At 46.8% G+C, this 21,253-nt stretch overlaps 1 long non-coding RNA gene across 1 annotated transcript; it reads left to right on the top strand.

Moving 5' to 3' along the window:
- The first annotated feature begins 4,638 nt into the window (after positions 1–4,638).
- LOC131487477 (uncharacterized) lies at positions 4,639–20,103 on the top strand. The gene is made up of 3 exons (XR_009249759.1): positions 4,639–4,786; positions 5,038–5,167; positions 18,778–20,103. It is a non-coding gene; the product is annotated as an uncharacterized LOC131487477 (long non-coding RNA).
- The last annotated feature ends 1,150 nt before the right edge of the window (positions 20,104–21,253 follow it).

The following is a 21,253-nucleotide window of genomic DNA, read 5'->3' as shown; positions in this document are numbered from 1 at the left end:
GGGCACCCTCTGGGGAGGAGCTGCAAAGTATGAATTGTATCATTTCAGTGACTCCACCCAAGACTTATATGCTCTCATATTTGCATTTAACTTTGCATTGCACAACATAAAGATGAATAGTAAAATTCATGCTAGTAAGTGAAAACTTTAACTTTTCTTAGAATAACATTAAATAGCAAATGCAAAACACCATGACAAGTGAGAGAGAGGCAGCCTGAGAAAGGAAAAAGCTTTATCTATAGTAGCACTTTTTCCCCTGCTTTTTAACCTTGAGGCCCTGCATTTTCATTTTGCATGGAGCTCACAAATTATGTAGCCAGTTCTGGTTACAACTTGCTCTTTGCATAAGCCAACACATGTGCAAGCCTAGCAGCTGACCCTGAAAGCAATAGCTAGAACCCAGTCCCACAATAATGTTACTTTCTGTGAGTGCCCCGTGGTGACTCACAGCTCAAGACTGTATATTTCTCACTTGTCTGAATGCAAAGTAAAAGTGGCTATTTTTATAGAACAAAAACCGAGGCAAGATACGGAATTCAGCCCATCTCTATGCACTGCTGCACCTGAGACATTCGGCACACATAATAAATCTGTCTTTGGAAACTTGCTCCTTTGCAGTTTTGACACAGATAAATGACAAGTATTAAATCTTAAGGGAAAAGAACCAGCTGCTGTAGTTGTTGAATTACTGAGACGTAAGCCTCTAGGCCTGCTGATTTGAAGTACCAGCCAGAGGCCTCCTGGAAAAGGGTACAGGTGAGCTGAGAGAGTGTGAGAGGTAACCTCAGAACATCTTTGTCTTCACCAGCCCAAAGAAACTCAAGGTCATGTCTAATATTGCTGGATCCGAACTTTGGAAGCCACTGGACTTTGACCAGTGAGAGGACCTTGCTGTGGACAGATGCCACACTAAGTCAGTGGTTCAAAGCTTGGCCTTCATGTGGGATTTGTCTTTAACTGGAGAGGAAGGTACGTGGTAAAAGAGCAGGACTAGCAACAGACATATTTATTTCTTTCCTGTTCAGCACAATACTGTGGGTAGGATCCAGGGGTGAGAAGGGGGTAATTCTAGAATGTCAGAGCCACAAATAGCGAGTAGATAATACATCCCTCCACCGGGGTGTTCCTCTGCTCCAGGATGGAATTCCTTGAGGGGAGAGTCCTTGTATTCTTTGTCAATGCAACTCCCCCACTCTTTAGACGGGGAGGCCACGGCCCAGAGACTTTTGCTGGAATTCCCAAAACCACTCGGCTACCCAATAACAAAGCTGAAATGAGAACCAAGACCTTCTTCCTGAGACGTGAGCTATTTTTTCCATAACATTTGGAGAGAAAATTGCTGTCCTTTTCTTTGAAGGTTATATACGCTTTATACAGATGGGAAAGAGTGCCAACAATGTGCTCCTTCCCAAGATGTTAGCAGAATTGAGCCCAGCCAACATGGCGAACGCTGCCAGTTGCTCAGACAAGGAAGCCCCAGCCCTCAGCTCAAGGGGACTTGCTGTTAGTCCCGAGATCCCAAGGTGAGAGCCCTGTGCAAGGAGATGACCCCTACCAATAGGAGGAGGAGCCAGGCTCTCTTCTCAGAGCTCTCCCTGGATTACTCATGTAATCCCTCCAGCTAAGCAGTCAGGGGGCACTATAAGCAATTCCACTGGTCTGAAACAGGACAATGTGCCAGCGAGAGGGGTTCGATCAGACCTGAGAGTCTGAGACTTCACCCTCAAAACTTAGATCTGCTGCCTGTCCAACCCTGGGAAAGGCAGAGGACAGTCCTTAGGAAGAGGTGACTTCTGACCCCCTCCCGTGGCAGCAGAAGCCCAGCGCCAGCTGTGGAAAGGCCATGCCTGGGAGCACGTGCCTCCTAAGACTCCCAGCTCTGTCCCTAGATGTCTGCCTTCCTTGGAGCCACTGCCTGAACTCATCGGACTTGGAGCTGGAAGCCTACCTCCTGGAACACTGCCCTTCCCGTCATCGTCCCTCCAATGGAGAAATGGCAGCTTGAGGTACCCACAGAGTCTGAGTGCCCCCGGCCTCACACCTCCCACTGACTGGCTGTGAACATAGTTCACTGACATCTCCAGGCCTCAATCTCTTTATCAGCACTGCTTCACAGGCTGGCTGTGAGGATCCAATAAATTGTCACCTGTGAGCACACATTGTACATTGTTTAGTGATGGCCAACACTCACCCATTCCGCTTTATCTACCACCAGGACAAACTACTTGAGAGTGTTTGAGAGCATGCAGTTTGGAGTCAGACAGATATGGGCAAGTAACTGAACGTTTCTCAGTTTCCACATCTGTAAAATGGGCATAGTACTTGTGCCTACTACAGGGATGTTAGAAGTCATGCCAGATAATGCATGAAAATCAATAGTTAAAATTTTGTTAGGACTTTAAATAAGTTAATATATAATACAACCACCTGTCTTAGGGCCTTGCACCTGTGTGTTAGCTATTATTATTAATACTTTACAACTAAATACAGGTATAAACAGTGAAAAAAGACAATGCCTTTAAAGTGCTTTGTTCTGTTTCTAGCACATGGTTTGTTTTCAGTAAATAGAAACTGAGTAATGTTAGTTTATTGTTGCTGTTATTATCAGTAATAGGATTGATAGACCCTCTTATTGGATCTAAATTTTCTATCTTTGTTTGACTCAAACCCAGCCTGACTCCTGGAATAACATTCAGGTGTCCTCCCGTTGGGTCAGAACAGAAGTGCCACGTCCCTAAAGGTAAGATCGGTAGCTTGAGAAACAGAAGAAAAGAAAAACTGACGCCCAGGTTCCCATCGCCCATGTGTGATGTCGCTAAGGTGTCTCTTGGGATCTTGCTACTTAAAGTGTGGCCTGGGGACTGTCAGCATCAGGCATCCCAGGGAGCTAGTGAGAACTGCAGACTCTCAAGCGCCCCTCTGCAGCTCCCCTGAATCAGAATCTGCCTGTTAATGGGTCCCCCATGATTCCCATTCACAGCAGAATTGAGCAGCAAGCACTGCCTTGGGGCTCAGCAGAATGCTGCTCTTTCCTGCCTGGCCTGGTCCAGGTAACAGGACGGAGCTTTATCTTTGACTCCCCGCCACCCCAAAGCTGGCAGAGCTGCTTTCATGGGTATGCAAGGTGTGCAGTCTCCAGGACCCCGTGCTCAGAAAGGTCCCATGCTTCATTTTTGCTCTGCATTGCTGTCTTGAAATTCGTCATAGTCTGAACAAGGGCCCCAATGTTTTCATCGTGCACTGAGTCCTACAAATGAGGTACTCCCGATGCCCAGGACCCTGGGGTCCTCTGGGGCTAGAGTCTAAAATTTGCCTGGCTTTGGCCACCTTCCTTCCCCAAGCCAGATCCCACCCCCCTGTGCCAGTGCCCTGAGCCCTGTTTCTGCCCCTACATGGACACATCCTGACATGGCTGCAGCCCAGGCTACGTGGGGAATTAGGTGCACTTCAGCAGCACCTGCCACCCTGCCTGACCAGAGGGATTTATCCTCCTGGAGGTAAGGATTGCCAGAACCATGCCTGAATCTCACACATGAGTTATCTCTTATTTAGCATTTAGATGTCCTAGGTGCTCCGCACTATTTTTGACTTGCCTTGTCTCATTAAATCTTCCAATAGCCAGTAGGGTACGTATTATTTTTTTCTGTTTGACAGAGAAGGAAACTCAAAAACATTAAAATAACGTGCCAAAAATCGAGTAACAGATCAGAAGCAAAATATAAACCTAAGTTTGTCTGAATCCACAGCCTCCGGACTATTCTGCATCACTGCACCTGGTGATCCTGGGCCGTTCCCTCCCAGCAGCCCCACCTGCCCAGGGACCCAGACCCCCACTCACTATGGCCCATCCCCGCCCCATTTCTCTAGAGGCTCCCCCTCCCTCCCAGTGTTAACAGAGGAGACATTTTACAGCAAACATTCACAGAGCTGCTGTGGAAAATTTGCCACAAACTTTGTGTCTTAAGAAAAGAGAAATTTATTCTCTCACAGGTTTGGAGTTCACAAGTTTAAAAACCAGTATCATGGCACTGAATTAAGATGTTGTCAGAGCGTAGTCTCTCTCAGAGGCCCAAGGAGAATCCTCTTCCATGTTCTGGCGGCTGCAGCTTCCTTGGCCTGTGGCCACATCACTCCAGTCCCCGGGGCCAGCATCATCAAGTCTCTGCTCCGATTTTAAATCGTCTTCTCTGTGTGTGTCAAGTCACCCTCTGCTTCCCTCTCATAAGGATCTGTGTGACTGCACTCAGGGCCCACCCGGTAACGCAGGACGACCGCCCCATCTGAAGATCCTTAACTTAATCCCCTCTGCAACAGCCCCCTTTTTGCCATAGAAGGTAACATTCACAGGTTCCGGAGATTGAGACGTGAATATCTTTGGGGGAATCGTTTTTTTAGCTAACCAAAGTTGGCAAATATGCTAATAGTTGGAGGAGTTCTCAGAAAAAGAAAGGCCTCCTGGCCCTGCCCTCGGGAGGCTCCGCCCCTGGCCCTGCCTTCGGAAGGCTCCGCCCCTGGCCCTGCCCTCGGGAGGCTCCGCCCCTGGCCCTGCCCTCGGGAGGCTCCGCCCCTGGCCCTGCCTTCGGAAGGCTCCGCCCCTGGCCCTGCCCTCGGGAGCCCCCGCTCCTGCGCGCTCCAAACAATGCAGCTTCCAGGAGAACCAGCTCCAAAGTACTTAGGCCACACTCAGAGGAAGGGGAGGTTTGGGAAGAAAGCAGCAAGGAACCCTAGTGAAGGCCCTAGAGCCAAAGAGCCCAAGGATGGGTCTTCTGAGGAGAAGAATTGAAAGGTAAACTGCTCTGGAATCTTACATTCCCTTCTCACAGGCCTTTTCCAGCTTTGCAGATAAAATATGTGTGAAAATCATAGTATCCGTTAAGAATTCTGCTCTGGGGCCATCATGTGTTCAAGCATTAGCTAATTAACCTCCTTCCTATTCCTTTTTGTTGCTCTTACTCTTTATCCCCTCTTATGACTCAGTTGGTAACTTTCTGTCTCTGCTTGCTTATGCCTACATTCTTATTCATCCTTCCATGTCAGGTAAATCACTCGCAGCCACGGAAACTCCGAGGGGCAACGTCCAGTCTCATTCGGAGGATGGAAAGTAAAATAACGGCTTCCTGAAAGAAGATGGAAAGACAAGACTTGAAAACAGATGCCCTTAGATAAGGTGAGATGTCTCAGGACAAGAACTCAGCTTGGACCGGAGTCTGTACAGGTTGGGGCTCACCTGGTCAGCCACACCCGTGTACTGCATCTGTCAGCAGGGATGTTAAAACTCGGCCTTTTATGGACCACAAGAAAAAGAGCTGAGAATAAGTGAGGCAAACAGTGGATGAATGGAGTTGTTTGTATATGTTCACACATCCAAAAATGGTGCCAGCAATAACCCTGTGCAGGTGCCAGGTAAGGATTTCACTACCAGCCCCTCCCTGTGAGACGCTGGTGCTGCCGTAAACCAGGAGGCTGGGGCAAGATCTCCTCCAACACCATCTGAGACTGTTGCTCCATCTGTTCCGTGTTCGTTCTGGGCTGGGACAGCCTCATCTTCCCTATCCCAGCACCAGGGTAGACATACCTACTGCTCACATGTCTTTCTTCAAAGAGCAGACATTGCCAGCCGTGCTTCTATTATTGTAGCTAATCTGACCCTATTTGCTTCTGCACTAATCTATGCAGCAGCTTCAACTTGCCCCTAATTAGAATGTGTGTCTGTGTCAGTCAGGGTTGGACCTGTGAAGCAAAACAAGTAGATCTCTAGAAAAAGAGATTGGGATATCAAGGAATGGCTTGCAGGGAGCTGACCCACGCATCGTGGGAATGGATTAAAAATGGCCCCTGTACAGATGTCTGTGCATCCGATACTGAAGCTTGAAGGCCGTAGGGAAGTCAGGAAGCAAAGATCACCAGCAGGCTGGAGCCCCACAGGCACAAGCAGGGACCCCACAAGGACAGCCTGGAAGCTGTGTCCATTCTTGTTGCCCCTGACCTTGGTGGAGTGGAAGCCATGTCGAGGCTGGGCTCCTCATCACTTAGCTAAACTCACGCATCTGGCCCAGCTGCTGCTTCATGCAAGGAGCTGAATCAGCACATTAGCTATAGAGCCAGGCTCTGCCTCCCTTTTACCCTCCAAAATCTCAAGGGAATCTCCCTTGTGACACACCCCAACAGGAAACACACAAGCAAGGGAATTCTTTTACGTGAACAAAGCCGAAATGCCACGTTACAAAGCCATCGGTGCGGTAAGTCAGACTCCCCTGGAGACAGACTCTGAGAGGGAGGTGGAAATCCGGAGGCTGAGGTTTTTCAGGGATATTCTCTGAGTAAGAAAAGCGGGATGGGGCCAAGGGAGAAGCTGAACTGAGAGGCAGTCACAACAGGGACCCATTCCCCATGGAGCTCTGCGGCCAGGCTGGCCTTCAGGGTTGTCTGGAATCAGGCAAGGCTGCCTCCAGAAGAGCACAGGGCCTGCGTGCAGCAGTGAGGAGGTGGAGGGCAGTTTCAGGGGGTCTAGACTGTGAGCCGTCAGCAACCTTCACTCCTGGCACCTGGGGGAACGAGTGCCTGGGTCCCAAAGGGGCCTCTGGACAGGCCCCACCATGGCCAGTAAACCTGCTTCACTAAATGCCTTGCCTGCGAGGAGAGCATCTCTGCCAGAGGAAGAGATTTTAGATGGGATGACAGAGCTGTGTGTGCTGGTAGGAGTGGGGGGGATTCTCCCTATTGCTTGAAGGGCTGCTCTCTCCCTATTGCTTGAAGCAGTCTCTAGTGACTGCTTCCTTGTCCTCCACTTCCAAATCTCTTCCCAGCTCCAGGGGCAGGCGGTGGAACTTTGCAGCGCTTCCCCGGGACTTTCCGTGGTACCGCTCTGCACCTGCTACTTTGCAATGGTTACATGGGTGTCCCCCATACTCAGGCTTCCCTGGGAAAACCCGGATTCCGGGGAATGTGGAATTCTAGGACACACTATGAATTTCCTGCAAAGTGAGCTTGGAAATCCAGGCATGAGACTTTGTCTCCAGAAAGGCTGCTGAGAACCCATTCCCTTTACTCTGCTGAGGGTGGGCTCTGGTGCCATCCTCAATGTCATTTTCCTTGTGCCATTGCAGGGTCCATGAGTGGCAGGAAAGACAAGGCTGCCATTTTGGTTTTTTCCCAGAGGCATCAAACCACTGCCTTACACACGGCCATTCTTAAATATCCTCCTTAGAATTTAAGAACCATACTTACACAAAAGTGTGGATGAATGCAGAAAATAAGCACATCCTTCCAGTGTCTTCCATCTCAGTGGCAGGCCCCTCTCCCTCTTGTGGTACAAGCCAGAATCTGAGGCGTCCCCTTGATACCACTCTCTTCTGCAGCCCCGGCCTCTTCACCAACCACTGTCAAGAGCTTTCCCAGGCCCCTTCCCACTTCCCTCTTTCTTCACTGGCCCCTCCCTCAAGTTGCCAGCACCCCTTCTCTGGGACCCTGCGGTGACCCCTGACTTTGTCTCCTCATATGTACTCCTGCCCCTTCAATCTGATCTCCATTCTGGACACGGAATAGTCTTTTTTTTTTAATGCTTATTTATTTTTGAGAGAGAGAGCATGAGCAGGGGAGGGGCACAAAGAGAGGGGGACAGAGGATCCAAAGTGAGCTCTGTGCTGACAGCGGAGAGCCTGAAGTGGGGCTAGACTCACGAACTGCAAGATCATGACCTGAGTTGAAGTCAGACTGTCAACCGGGGTTGCAATCCAGGTGCCCCACATAGAATGGCCTTTTAAAAATATAGTTCTGGGGGACCTGGGTGGCTCAGTTGGTTGAGCGTCTGACTTCGGCTCAGGTCATGATCTGGCGGTTCATGAGTTCGAGCCCCGGGTCAGGCTCTGTGCTGACAGCATGGAGCCTGAAGCCTGCTTCAGATTCAATGTCTCCCCCTCTCTTGGCCTCTCTCCCATTCACACTCTGTCTCTCAAAAATGAATAAACGTTAAAAAAAAAATGCTTTAAAAATACGTTCTGATCATGTGTTTTCTGTCCTTCAGTTTATTCAGTGTCTTCTGACCTATTGTGTTCCAGATAAGAATACAATTCCTAATATGGCTCCCAAGGCCCTACAAGGCCTCGGGTCTTAGCCTGCTCCGGGCTGTGCCTCACTCACTGTGCTGCAGCCAGGGCTGGCCTCTCTACCGGGTCTCCCCCAGGGACCTCCCCTGTTCTTCCCCCACCTGCTAATGTCTGCTGTGGTTAGTGGTTCCACACACAGGACCTGTAGTCAGACCCTCAGGATTCCAATCTCCAGCTCCAGCACCTTTTTTTTTTTTAAACCTGTGTAGCTTTGGGCAACTTACTAAAGCTCTCCACACCTCAGTCTCCTCATCTGTAAGATGGGTGCACTCCAGTGCTGCAGGAGTACATGAGGCACTGTGTGTAGACCACAGTACCAGGCACATTGTGAGTGTTTGGAAATGTTAGTGACCATCCTAATGCATCCTGCAGGCCTCAGCCCAGGTGTCCCTCTTCACGGCGGGTGGCCCATGCTGCCCCCATACCCCACCAGGGCCAGAGCCCTCCCGTGCTCCTGTGGTCCCTGCCCCTTCCTTCCTTTCACAGCATGTACACAAGGTGCTCAGGCCACAAGCCCCCTCAGGGCAGAGACACGGCCTGATTGCTCACCATTATATCCCCAAAGAGCCTAGCACCAACGTTTCTCAAAATAAACGTTCCCTTCTCTGGTGCATCCAGGAGAGTGTGGGTATGGGATGTGATCTGGGCTGTCACCATACAAGGAGTGGGACTGGGAGGCAGGAGGTGTGTCCCGGGACGCCTTCTAGGGCTGACGTCTGTGAGTGGTCTGCCCAGGTCTAGTGAGTGTGAGCAGAGGTGCCACATCGGCCCCATTTGGTGCCTCGCCTCGACCCGCAGGCTTCATTCAGAGTGAGGCCCACAGCCCTGCTTCCGAGGCTTAGCCATAGAAGACAGCCCTTCCCACCAACATTAACTTGCCCACATGGCCAGCCTGGCTTCACAGGGGTGTTGTTTTGATTTCCATTTCTTTATTAGAGAACAAGGCCACCTAACACAAACACTTGTCTGAGTCTGAAACAGAGAAGGGCAGGAGGGATATCATGGAAAAAGTCCATATTATGGGTGGGGAGGCCTGAATGCAAGCCTACATTGCCCTTCTCTGAGTAATAGTGCACTAATCATTTTCACTCCCTGATTTGTTTTACTCATTTGGTTTTTTTTGTTTTTTTTTTTAAGTTTATTCATTTATTTTGAGAGAGAGAGGGAGAAAGAGAGAGAACACAAGCGGGAGAGGAGCAGAAAGAGAGGGAGAGAGAAAGAATCCTAAGAGGGCTTGGCGTGCTATCAGTGTGGAGCCCAGCATGGGACTCAAACTTGTGAACCCTGAGATCATGACCTGAGCCGAAATCGAGAGTGGGACACTCAAGCAACTGAGCCCCCCAAGCACCCCTGTTTTACCCATTTGTGAAATGAAAGAGATGGATGTCTGAGCTCCGGCAAGGGTGTGCCAGCCTCTCCCTCGGTCTCGGAGAACCTACCTGCCACACGCTGATGTCAGTTCTAGGTAACAGGGGGCCCTACTGGACACAGAGTCCTGATTGGGCTAAGGGTGGACACCCCGCCAGGCCCGTCTTAGGCCACGAGGACTGAATCAGCTACCTGGTGATGGGCACTGTAACTGTAGGTTAGGAAAAGCCAGGCCCGTGCTGCCCTGATGCGGGGCAGGGCTGAATTTTGTAGCTGCATTTTGAGAGTACACCTGTGAGCCTTGGAGAACGAACTGGTTTACAGAGACAAAAGTGGAACAGACAGAGGCACATGGCCCCAGAGATAGAGAGGAGTCTCCGATGAATTTCGTCCCTGTAAAGCCCAGCTGTAATTCCTCTGGGGCGTGCCTGGGTACACCCCTGTAGCCCCTCCTTTAGGTGGGGTTCAGACTGTTTCTATTCTATTGTTGATAAAGATGTCTTCTCATGTTGGATGTCAGTTAAACACCTCAACACATACGACTGCCTTACTCATGACAGCTTTCTACTGTCCAAAGACCTCTGACTTCACTTACCTGTTTTAAAGCCCACTGGACCAGGGAGATCAGTGCTATAAGAAGGGCTTTCATTGCCCAGCTGAGGAAACCAAGACCCAGAGTGGGTGATGGTCAAGGTGAAGGCAGAGCACTGCCTTCAGAGCATCTCCGGAAGTGCCATCGGAGGACCCTCTGTCGCCCGTGGCATCAGCCCGCTCTAGGCCAAGGCTGTTATGAACTCAGGCTGTTTGCAGAACTCTGGCGTGGAACAGCATCTGTCCCTGGTCTGTTATGTGTTCTAAAAAGTAACAAGGGCTAGACCATGGGGACGCTAGAGCTGGGGACATAGATGCAAGGCGCAGACCCCAGGCAAAGCTGTGCAGACGCCTCTACAGTGAAACAGCAGTAGCCACTGGCCCGGAGAGCACAGCCAAGCTCCCAGGCATGGCATGAGTGTGCGGGAGTGGGGTGAACACCACAGACGAGAACACCCACTTCCTAGAGTGGGAATAGGGATCTGAGTGGCCAGGAGACATTTGTAGGTGTCCAGCCTGTGACTTCAGTCTCTGGGCACTGGCCACCAGCTGCCAGACATCCCCTGGGCCATGAGCAGCGGGAGAGGCGACACAGTTGGGAAATCCCCAGAGTGTCTCTGCAAAAATCAAAGAACCTGGAAAAGAGGCCAAGGAAATTTTCTGATCATTATTCAAAGCTCTTTTTGTCCTGTTAAATACTTCGGGAGCTTCAGGAGAAAAATCAAAGATACTGTTTTCTAAAGATGCCATCCCTGTGAGCAAAAGTCACGTATTTTGAGCACGTGTTGGCACTGCAATAATACATTGTTTTGAGTCCGAGTTCTCTCCATAGCCTCACTCGCGGGCACAAGTGTGGCACGAAGCGGGCTCCTTATAGAAATAACCCCAGGGCTTGCTCGGAGCCCGGGCCAGGTTGGACTGTAAGCACTCTCATACCCCATTTCACAGATGAAGAATGGAGGCGTCGGAATCCCAGGTCTCACAGCTACGACGAGGTGGAAGCAGTGTTTGCCTCCGGGCAGCCTGGCTCCAAACCCCTGATGTAATCTTTGGAGTATATTTGATGCTCCTTGTCCTCATGTTTGGACAGGACCGGTTTGGGTGGGCAGGATGGCAGGGGCCTGTGTATGGAGCCCATCAATACCACCTGGGCTAAGGCTTTCAGTTTGCCGGCCCTTGCTGGTGACAATGTTTTCACCAGGGTCTGAACCTGTTTTTTAGCTGCACTGTCCATGAAGTAGAGTCTTTGGAAGAACAAAGGACAGAGTCAGGGAAACCGGGGTCTGTACCTTGGGCAACACTCTTTCCTTCTCTGAGCTTCATGTCCCCCACCAAAAAAAAAAAAAAAAAAAACACAGGTAGATGAGATGGCCTTGCATCTCCTCTCACATGCTCTTATTTCCAGATGATTTTCACATGTCATCTGAATTCTACCCACAGAGGAGAAGCTTATTTAAGCGTCAGGTTAAATAATTCAGCAGCTGGCACATGGTCTGCCCTCAGTAAATGTCCCAGAGTAATTTAAGGGATGCCTTAGGCATCTGGACTTCCCATCATATCTGTGTCTATCCCCGTAATTTCCTAACCCTTGATGAGCCATGTGAATTGTTGTAAAGCCTGCGGTTTATGAAAAAGATTTCAGGGCTCAAATCCCAATCAGGGGGCATGAAATCCCTGAGAGGAAGAGTCCAGAATGTCATTGAAGCTGACAAAGAGACAGCATAAAAGAAAACAGGACCAATCTCACTCATGAATATAGATGTGAAAATTCTAGACAAAATGCCAGCAAATTGAATTCAACAGTATATTAAAAGAATAATTTAGCACAACCAAGTAGGGTTTACCCGAACAATGCAAACCTGTTTTAATATTAGTAAATCTGTTTATAGAACACATCAAAGGGTCAAATAAGACAAACCATATGATTATCTCACTAGGAGCAGGAAAATCATTTATGAAAATTCAATATCAATTCCCAAAGGGGACATTCTCTAAAATACCAGGAATAGATGGGACAAGTGGACATTTGTTGGGATGGTGGTTAGTGGGCTGGCACTCCACATCTGAACCCTCTCCCTATGTTTGGGAAATTTCTCACTTTCTGGATTTGGGTGAGAGACAGAGCTATCTCCGAGTATGAAAATGGAGAAAATGCCAGACGCTCATTCTTCCAGGCGCTGGCCCCACCCCTGCAGCAACAGTGAGGCACTCGGCCTACACTCAGATGATGGAGCAAAGAAAAGAGGCAGCAGAGAGTTTTTTATTTTTAATTTGGTTTCATTAAATGCAGAGGATTTTGTATGATGGCTCCAGTAACAGCAGTAACATGGGTTTGCAGGGACAGCAGTGCAATTGCTGTATCTGGGTTCCAGGGGCCAACAGTGCTGGCGTCTCAAGCTGTGGCATCTCACATCCGAGATGGCCATGGCCACACCTGTCTTCTGGGGCATCTGGGCCATGGTGACCACTGCCCAGGTTCCATCTGTTCTTGACCTTGTGGTGATTCTCTGAGCTATCCAGGGTCCCATCAAAATTTCTTCTCCACTGAAATCCTCTGGCATCAGTTTCTGTTATGAACAGCTAAGAAATCTTAGTGATGCAGAAGGTTAGTTCCTTAACCTAACAAAGAATATGTCTCTGGTTTTCAAACTTGTTGCCAAAATAATACATAATGGCATCGTTATTAAAACAAAGAGTAAAACAAAAATTGTAGCTAATGCTACCATTTATTTATTTATTTTTTTTGGCCTATGCATCCATATCTTCTCTAAAAGTCAGATTTGTTGGGGCACCTGGGTGGCTCGGTCAGTTGAGCACCTGACTCTTGACTTCAGCTCAGTTCTATGATTCCATAGTCACGGGATCAAGTTTTGCATCGGGCTCTGTGCTGAGCGTGGAGCCTGCTTGAGATCCTCTCTCTGTGTCCCTCTGCTCTTCCCCCATGCATGCCCTCTCTGTCTCTAAAACAAAAAATATTAATAAATAAATAAATAAAAGTCAGATTTGTTGAGATTTAGTTTGCATATGCTAAAATGTACCTCTTTAAAATTTACAATTTGATGACTATTAGCAAATCTATATAGTTACTTAAGCACCACAACATTCAATGTATAAACTATGTCCATCACCCCAAAAGCTTCCCTTAAGCTCATTTGGAGTTAATTCTCTCCCTAACCCCAACCCTGGCAACCATTTTTCTGATCTGGGTCTGTAGGGTGGCCTCTTCCAGAATGTCATATGGCGAAATCATATGGTGGCCTGCTCCTTTCACTTAGCATTCGACTTCTGCAATCCATCCACGTGGCTGCCTGAGCAGTATTCCATTGTATGCGTGTGCCAGAAGTTGTTTCACAGTCCAACGGTTGATAGACATGGAGATGTTTTCAGCTTCAGACTATCAGGCAGGAAGCTTCTATGAGCACTTGCGTAAAGGTTTTTGTATGAACATATGTTTATTTTTATTGGGTAAATATCTAGGAGTAGGAACGCTGGGTCATAATTAGTAAATATTGAACTCCAGAGAAACTACCAAGCTGTTTTCCAAAGTGCCGTCCTGTTTTGCATTCCCACCAACACCACATGAGAGTCCCGTGCTCTGTACCCTTCTGCACTAACACTCGATATGATCAGCCTTTTCATTTGAGCTGAGTAGTAGATGTAGTCTCTTGGTTTGGTTTTAATTTTTATTTCTCTGATAACGGATAAGGTTGAGCATCTTTTCATGTGTCTATTTGCCACCAAAATATCTTTGTTTGGTGAAGGGTCTGTTCAAACTCTTCATCTAGTTATTTTTTTCTACAGCTGTTTATCTTATTATTATTGGGCTGTGAGGGTTTTTTATGTACTCTGGATACAAATTCTCTATCAGATTTGTGTTTTGCAATATTTTCTCCCCCTTGGTGGCTTGTCCTTTCATTTTCTGAAGAATGTCTTGCAAAAAGCGAAAGTTTTGATTTTGATGAAGTCTAATTTACCACTTTTTCTTTTATGATTCATGCTTTTTTGTGTGTCCTAAAAAATCATTGCCTAGCCCAAAGATACGAATATTATTTTTCCTGTGCTTTCTTCTAAAAGTTTTATAGTTTTGGCTCTTATAATTTGAGCCTAAGATTCATCTTGAGTTAGCTTTTATAGGAATGTGTGAGAAAAGGGTCAATGTTCATGTTTTACATATGAATGCAAACATTTTCCAGAATACCATTATCATGTAACATTGTATCATGATATCATGTATCATGTATCATGTAACAACTGGAAGTTCTGGTTGGCATAGTAAGATAGCAAACATCAGTATGAGGTAAATTATTGGAAAGGAGGAGGAAAAACCTTATTTACACTCAGTATGATTTCATACCCCAAAGAACTCAAGAGAATCTATTGAAAACACATGGAATTAGCAAGGAGAATTCAATAAAATAATTCATTGCAGAATAAACATGCAAAAATCAACAACTTTTCTATATAACAACAGTAATCATTTAAAGGCTATAATAGAAAAGTAAAGAATCCTGTTTGTAATAGCAATAAAAGCAATAAATGCCCACAAATAATCTTCACAAAGAAAGTGCAGGACCAACAGAATGAACCTCAGAAAGCTTTATTGAAAAAAAGATAACTAAATATAGATGTGTCAATCTCTTAGATGGAAAAACTCAATAGTATAAAGATGTTCATTTTCCCAAAGGAATCTGTAATATTGGAGGGTTTGGGGGAACATGACAAAGTGATTCTTCTAAAATTTGTCTGGAAGAGTGAACAGGAAGAGTAGTTGAACAAAAAAATGTGTTGAAGAGCATTGAGGAGGGCCTGCCTTACCAGGTGGGAGGATATTTCATAAAGATATCATAATTAAAATATTGTGGCAAGGGCTCCAAATCAAGTAAGTGATAGAGCATGTGCTAGAATAGGATAAATGAGCCTAAACAGAACCTGATATATATTAAAACGTCATGTATGATAACATCATTAATCAGCTGGAATCACGATGTGTTGCAGGATAGCAAGAATGGAAGAAAAGGGACGAGTTCAGAGGCTATGGGGATAGTTGAGGAGAAATGTGATGGAAGACAAGTTTGTTGGGCTGCTAAGCCAGAGCTGCTCCATAAGTTGTCAGGCAAGCCAGAACCCCCTCTGGGGAGCAGGGCATTGCAGGCTGGTCGGCAGGTATGCAGAGGGAGTCAGGCACCTCCAGCTCCCTCTAGTGACAAAACTTAACATCATGTCAGCTGGCAAAGGCAATAGATGTAAAAGACCCTTATCCACTTCTATAGATCAGGCAACGAACGGTGAACTTGGACTGAGAGGTAACATATTGATAACCAACAGGATGTAAGTACCAAACTGTGTTTTTTCAAATACAGTTAGGGTCTCAGCTCTGGACACGGTTGCTAACATCCCGATGGCCAAAGCAAGTCACCTACCGGAGTCCAATATCAATGAGGTGTATGGGGAGTATATTCTACGGAGAGAGGGGGAGGGGAGTAAATATCCAATAATAATAATAATAACAATATTCCAAACGATTATAGTGGTAGTACTAGTAGGACTGTCCTGAGGGACTGAAAAGGAAGGTAAAGAAGTGGGATGGTTTTCAGATTTCAGAGATGTGAGTAGTTGGTGGCTGGTGATGCTACTTACTACTGTAGGGAGGACCAGAAGATAAACAGGTTTGCTGGGTAAAATCAAGAGTTTTGTTTGAGATTTGTCAAACACTGACATCTAAGACGAGATGTCACATGGGAGTCTAGAGCTCAAGAGAAAGATCACATGGAGAGATATATGCATGATAATCACTGGCTTATAGAAAGTGCTTCATGCTGTGGATCTGCTCAGGGTCACCGAGGAAAAGAGTGTAGCCAGAGCAAAGGAACTGTTCAGGGATGGAGCCCTGGGCACTGCAATATTTTTTAACAGGTAGGGAGAAGGATTCTGTAGGGGGACTGCAAAGGCGTTGCTGGCCTTGTGGAAGAAAACCAGAAGGGTACGGTGTCACAGGAGCTAAGAGACCAGGGTGTTTGGAGAAGGAGGGAATGCCAAATGTTACCAGGGATTTGAATGCAGTGAAGATTGTTGGTGACCTTGACATGAGCTGGGTAGGGGACCAACTCCATGAAGGAGCACTTTACTAGGTGCCAGAGCTAAGAAGATGAATAAGATACGTTTCTTGCCCTTTAGGAAATCATAGCCTGGTGGAAAAGGGAGACATGCAAATAAATCATTGCAATACAGTGTGATAAATCTTATAATAGAATAACATTTTCTTAACACGTGTTCCACTGAACACTATTTGAGGGAGATGTTAATCAGTGCTCTAAAACCGGAGTGTTGCAAGACCAAATAAGCTTGGGAAATGCTGCAGACTGAACCCTGTCTCGGGCTGCAGAGCCTACTGCCAGCCTTTTAGCGCTATGTCCAGGGCTTAGGAAACAAATGTATTGCACCTTGGGGTTCTCTCTGTACACCCAGGTCTTGTCTGGTACCCCAAGAATTAAGGAGAATGCCAGCTCCACAGTAGAAACAGCTGCTGGCGGGAGGGAAACAGACCCAGGAGGAACAGCTTCTGACAGGGTGACCTGAGAGCGGATTCAATCCTAGCAGGACTGTCAAAGCAGGATTTCCCTGCAACGTGCCGGGCAGCAGGGGCAACTGTCTCAGGACCCTCTCCCCCCAGTGGCTTTGTCCCACAGGACCCAGTGTCTGAGACCTCCCAGCTGAGCCAGTGGGCCTGCAAACCCAGGGCAACCACTCACACTTTGCAGCAGAGTTGAGAGGTCTGGCTTCTAATTAAGTTGACAGTTTCCCTAGAGGTAGAAAAATTAGAGAAAATTAAATCACCAGTCAGCTCCTCAGCAGTTTTGGTCTTCAATTTTTCCCTGACAACTAAAGCCATGGAGGCAGCAGAGACCCTATTAATACTTTGTTGCACAGAACACATGCTGCTGAACAAAAATCATCTCATTAGTCCACGGTTCTGGGATTTCCAGGTGCTTTCTGAAGTACCCTATATCCTGGGGAGGTAGGGACAGAGGCAGCGGGGTTCTGGGAGGTTGGAAGGCTCATGTCGTGATGTCCAGAGGACAGGCCGGCTTGGGCGTGGCAGAAGCAGGTGCCAGTACCTGGCGGGTGTGAGTCCAGACAGCAGAAGGTGCTTCGGTAATATGGTTCTGAGTGATGGCTCAGTCACAGCTTGGCCTCAACCACTTTCTGGGGGTAAGCAAGGGACAGCCAACCCAGGGAGAGAGTAGGATGGGGAGAATTCAGGGTGAGGAAATGGAGTTCAGTGCAGGGAAACTGAGGCAGAAATCAAATCCAGATCTGTGGATTGAGGTAATATGGTAAGGGTAGGAATGTGAGAATAGTTTTGTTTTGTTTTGTTTTGTTTTGTTTTGTTTTGTTTTGTTTTGTTTTCCTCAGCAACCCAACCCTGAAAAAATTGTCAAGTAACCCCTCATCCTGTTCAGGGTGGGAGAACCGCGGTCTTCCCTCAGAGCTTCTCTAGTTCTAGCTGTGGGGAAGTGAGGACCACCAGGGGATAGAGCTAAAGTACCTTGGATATAAGGAGGCCACATGGGCAATACTCCACCTCCTCATTGCTCTTCTTGAATTCTCGACAACCCCTCTTGAACACAGGGTCTTTGGTTTAAAGGGTTGCGTGAGTCACCTTTTTAAGAAGTCAAGCAAAAAAGAGTCTTCTTATTGGACCTGTTTTCATTGCAAAGAATCGAGTGCCACTGTGGCTTAAGAACAGAGAGGCAGTTTATTGCAGTGACACAGAGGGACGTTAGACTAAAGAGACAGGGTAGAAAGCACAGCCAGACCCCCACAGGGCCCAGGCCTGAGGACATCTCAGTCTCTGTCAGGTCATATGATCTCTCTAATTCTGTTTCCATTCAATTCTTCTCTTGATCAACCATCTTCCTCTGCTTACACACACTGTGCATGCCCTCCACCACCGTGTGCATTAATCAGCCATCAATCCTGATTCTAGATGACTTTTAGTTTAAACAGCCCTCCGTCAGTTGGCCACTATTCCTGTGCAATCTCATCCAGATTCTCTAGAAGTCAATGAGTCACTGGCTGGCAATGGTAAGTCAATGGGTCATTACCCAATACGTCACCAACCAGAAAATAGATCAGCTATTCACCAACTATTTATTGCCAAGGAAGGTGGAATCACATAATACTTGCGTTATCCCTGCCAGGGACTGTGAGCAGGGTGGATATTGAAGCCCAAATGTATAGAGTTGTGTAGATGATTACAAGAAATTCAGACTTATTGAAAGAATATACAAAGCAGGTATGGTAGCTGAACAATGGCCCCCCAAAGATCTCCACATCCTAATCCTGTGAATGTTACCTTCTATGGCAAAAGGGACTTTGCAGATGTGATGAAGTTAAGAATCTTGAGATGGGAAGATCGTGCTGGGTTATCCAGGTGGGCCAAATGGCATCACAAGAGTCTTTATAAAAGGGAGTCAGAAGGGTAGAAAACACAATAGGAGGAGATGTGACACAGAAACAAGAGATTGGAGTGATTCAAGGAAGGGCCACAAGCTGAAGAGTGCAAATGGCCTCAGCTAAAAAAGGTAAGGATCTAAATTCTCTATTGAAGCCTCCAGAAAGAACATACCCCTGTTGACATTTTGATTTTAGACTTCTAACCTCCAAAACCCATATTTGTGTTGTTTTAAGCCACTAATTTTGTGCTAATTAGTTACAGCAGCAACAGGAAACTAACACAGCCTGGAATCATGGGACGTCCTCCTTCCTCACCCTGCGTGGACCTGGGACCGGCACTTCTGGTAGACCGCCAGAACTGCAGCTCATTGTCACCCAGCATGTAACTTGAGTTCAAGCAAACCCCACTCCCTTGTGTGTATCTTCCATTTATACCCTTTCCATAAGTGAAGGTTTGAATGAGTTGGTTCATCACTATCCAATAGGCAGGATTCCTATTGCACAGTCATGCTAATGGCACACACCTGGGGGTGTGGCTTCCCTCTTGTCCAATCAGCTGTGTCCAGGGCAACAAGACTGCTGTCAATCAACTCAAAGTGAGGAAAATGTTACTGAGGAAAGAATGGGTCTGGGCTATTTGTGGGAGTCACTTGAGGACACCTCCCAGGTGACACAGAAGTTTAGAAAGCAGTCTTGAGGTTTTAAGAGAAGAAAGGCCCTTTCTGACCTCTTTACACAAACTTTAATACGGCAGCTTGAATTGTCAGAAGCTTTAGAGCTACAGACCTGGGGCTCCTTTCTATGGGGTCCTTTGATCCCGGCCCACTGTCCCCTAATGCCAGCTCTGATGGTAGTCCTCCGCATGTCAAAGGGGACCATTCCTCCTGCATCACCCACCTTGACCTTGGACCTGCAGATTGGTTTGAAGGAGGGCACAGTCTCACTGCTTGCCCAGAAGCAGTATTTTTAGGAGTTTAAAGAAAAGAAAAATCTGTTGAAGGCAATTTCAGGTTCTAGGCTTTATAAAAAGAGATGCAGTGGAAATCTGGAAATCAGGATGGCTTAAGAAGTCAAAGACATTTGAATTACTGCCTTTGGGACTGGAAGAAACCCAAACAATTAGAGGTGTAAAGGCACAGGATTCACGGCTTGATAGGTGTTGATATATCCCTCGAAACAGGTCTCCAGGCCCACTGGAGCCTGACCTCATTTAAAACTGCTGGAAAAATGCATGTAATAAGCTCAGTCTGAAGGCTCCCTGACAATTCAGTTTGGATCAAGGCTCTTTCCTATAAGGGTTTGTTGTATTTATTACCATTATTTTTTAGTTATTTATGTTTTCCTGGTATAATATGCTACCTTTTAAAAAACAATTAAGAATCTCAGACCAGACTATCTAGAAATAAACTGGTGCTTTTCTATGGTGTTTGTTAAAAGGCAAGGATTTTGTTTTTTACTCATTATTCCGTCTTGTTATGGATTTTCAATGACTTGTCTCAAAATTGTTCCTTCACCTTAACCTGAATCCTCAATTAAGTTTCCCAGTCACTACTATTAAATAAAAACCTTTAAAGTATTTTAATTTAGGGGCACATTGGTGACTCAGTCCGTTAAACATCTGACTCTTGATTTCAGCTCAAGCCATGATCTCAGGGTATAGTTCATGAGATCGAGCCCCACACTGGGCTCCTGACAGCATGAGGCCTGCTTGGGATTCTCTCTCTCTCCCTATCTCTCTCTGCCCCTCCCCCGCTCACACACATACTCTCTCTCTCTCTCTCTCAAAATAAATATTTTTTAAAATAAATTTTTGGGGCTCCTGGGTGGCTCAGTCAGTTAGGCGTCCGACTTCGGCTCAGGTCATGCTCTCATGGTTTGTGAGTTTGAGCCTTGTGTTGGGGTCTGTGCTGACAGCTTGCAGCCTGGAGCCTACTTCAGATTCTGTGTCTCATTCTCTCTCCGCCCCTTCCCCACTTGTGCTCTGTCTCTCAAAAATAAATAAATGTAAAAAAATTTTTTTTTAATAAAAAATAAATTTTTTAAAAAGTGTTTTAATTTAAATCTTATTTTAAAGGATCATACGTTCCCTTATGATTCCCTTAATAAAGACTAAAAGGGGTGCCTGGGTGGCTCAGTTTGTCAAGCAGTTGACTTCAGCTCAGGTCATGATCTCACATTTTGTGAGTTCAAGCCCTGTGTTGGGCTCTGTGCTGACAACTCAGGGCCTGGAGCCTGGTTTGGATTCTGTGTCTCCCTCTCTCTCTCTGACCCTCCCCTGCTCACATTCTGTCTCTCTCTCTCTAAAAAAGAAAAAAAAAAAAATTAAATAACTAAAACATGTATTTTTAAATGTACATTTATATAATAGATATATCTACCTAAGAAGGCAAAGTTTATCTGCCATATCCTACCTTTTTTGTCAGAAAAAAAAAAAAAAAGATAATGTGGTTTCTAGCTTCAGAATGTGCAGCCCCTCACAGAGGGTCCCTTGAGGCAGGGTCATGGCCGATTTCATCTCATTCGCACCTAGCTCCATGGGCTATGTCCTCCTTCCTGGAGGGTCTGACTGCCTCATGATGCCCAAGATCCACTATGAAGATCCCGGGAGGGTGTGGGGAGAGCAATAGAAAGTCTACAGATTGGGCAGGAAAAGGGCCTTAGCCACAGGGCTGCGGTGGAGACAGCGTTGGGCTCCCTGGCACCTCTAACTCTCCCACCTCCATGGAGATCAG

The sequence above is a fragment of the Neofelis nebulosa genome, chromosome 10 (genome assembly GCF_028018385.1).
Source record: "Neofelis nebulosa isolate mNeoNeb1 chromosome 10, mNeoNeb1.pri, whole genome shotgun sequence".
Classification (NCBI taxonomy): domain Eukaryota; kingdom Metazoa; phylum Chordata; class Mammalia; order Carnivora; family Felidae; genus Neofelis; species Neofelis nebulosa.
This window is presented reverse-complemented; position numbering and strand designations above follow the sequence as displayed.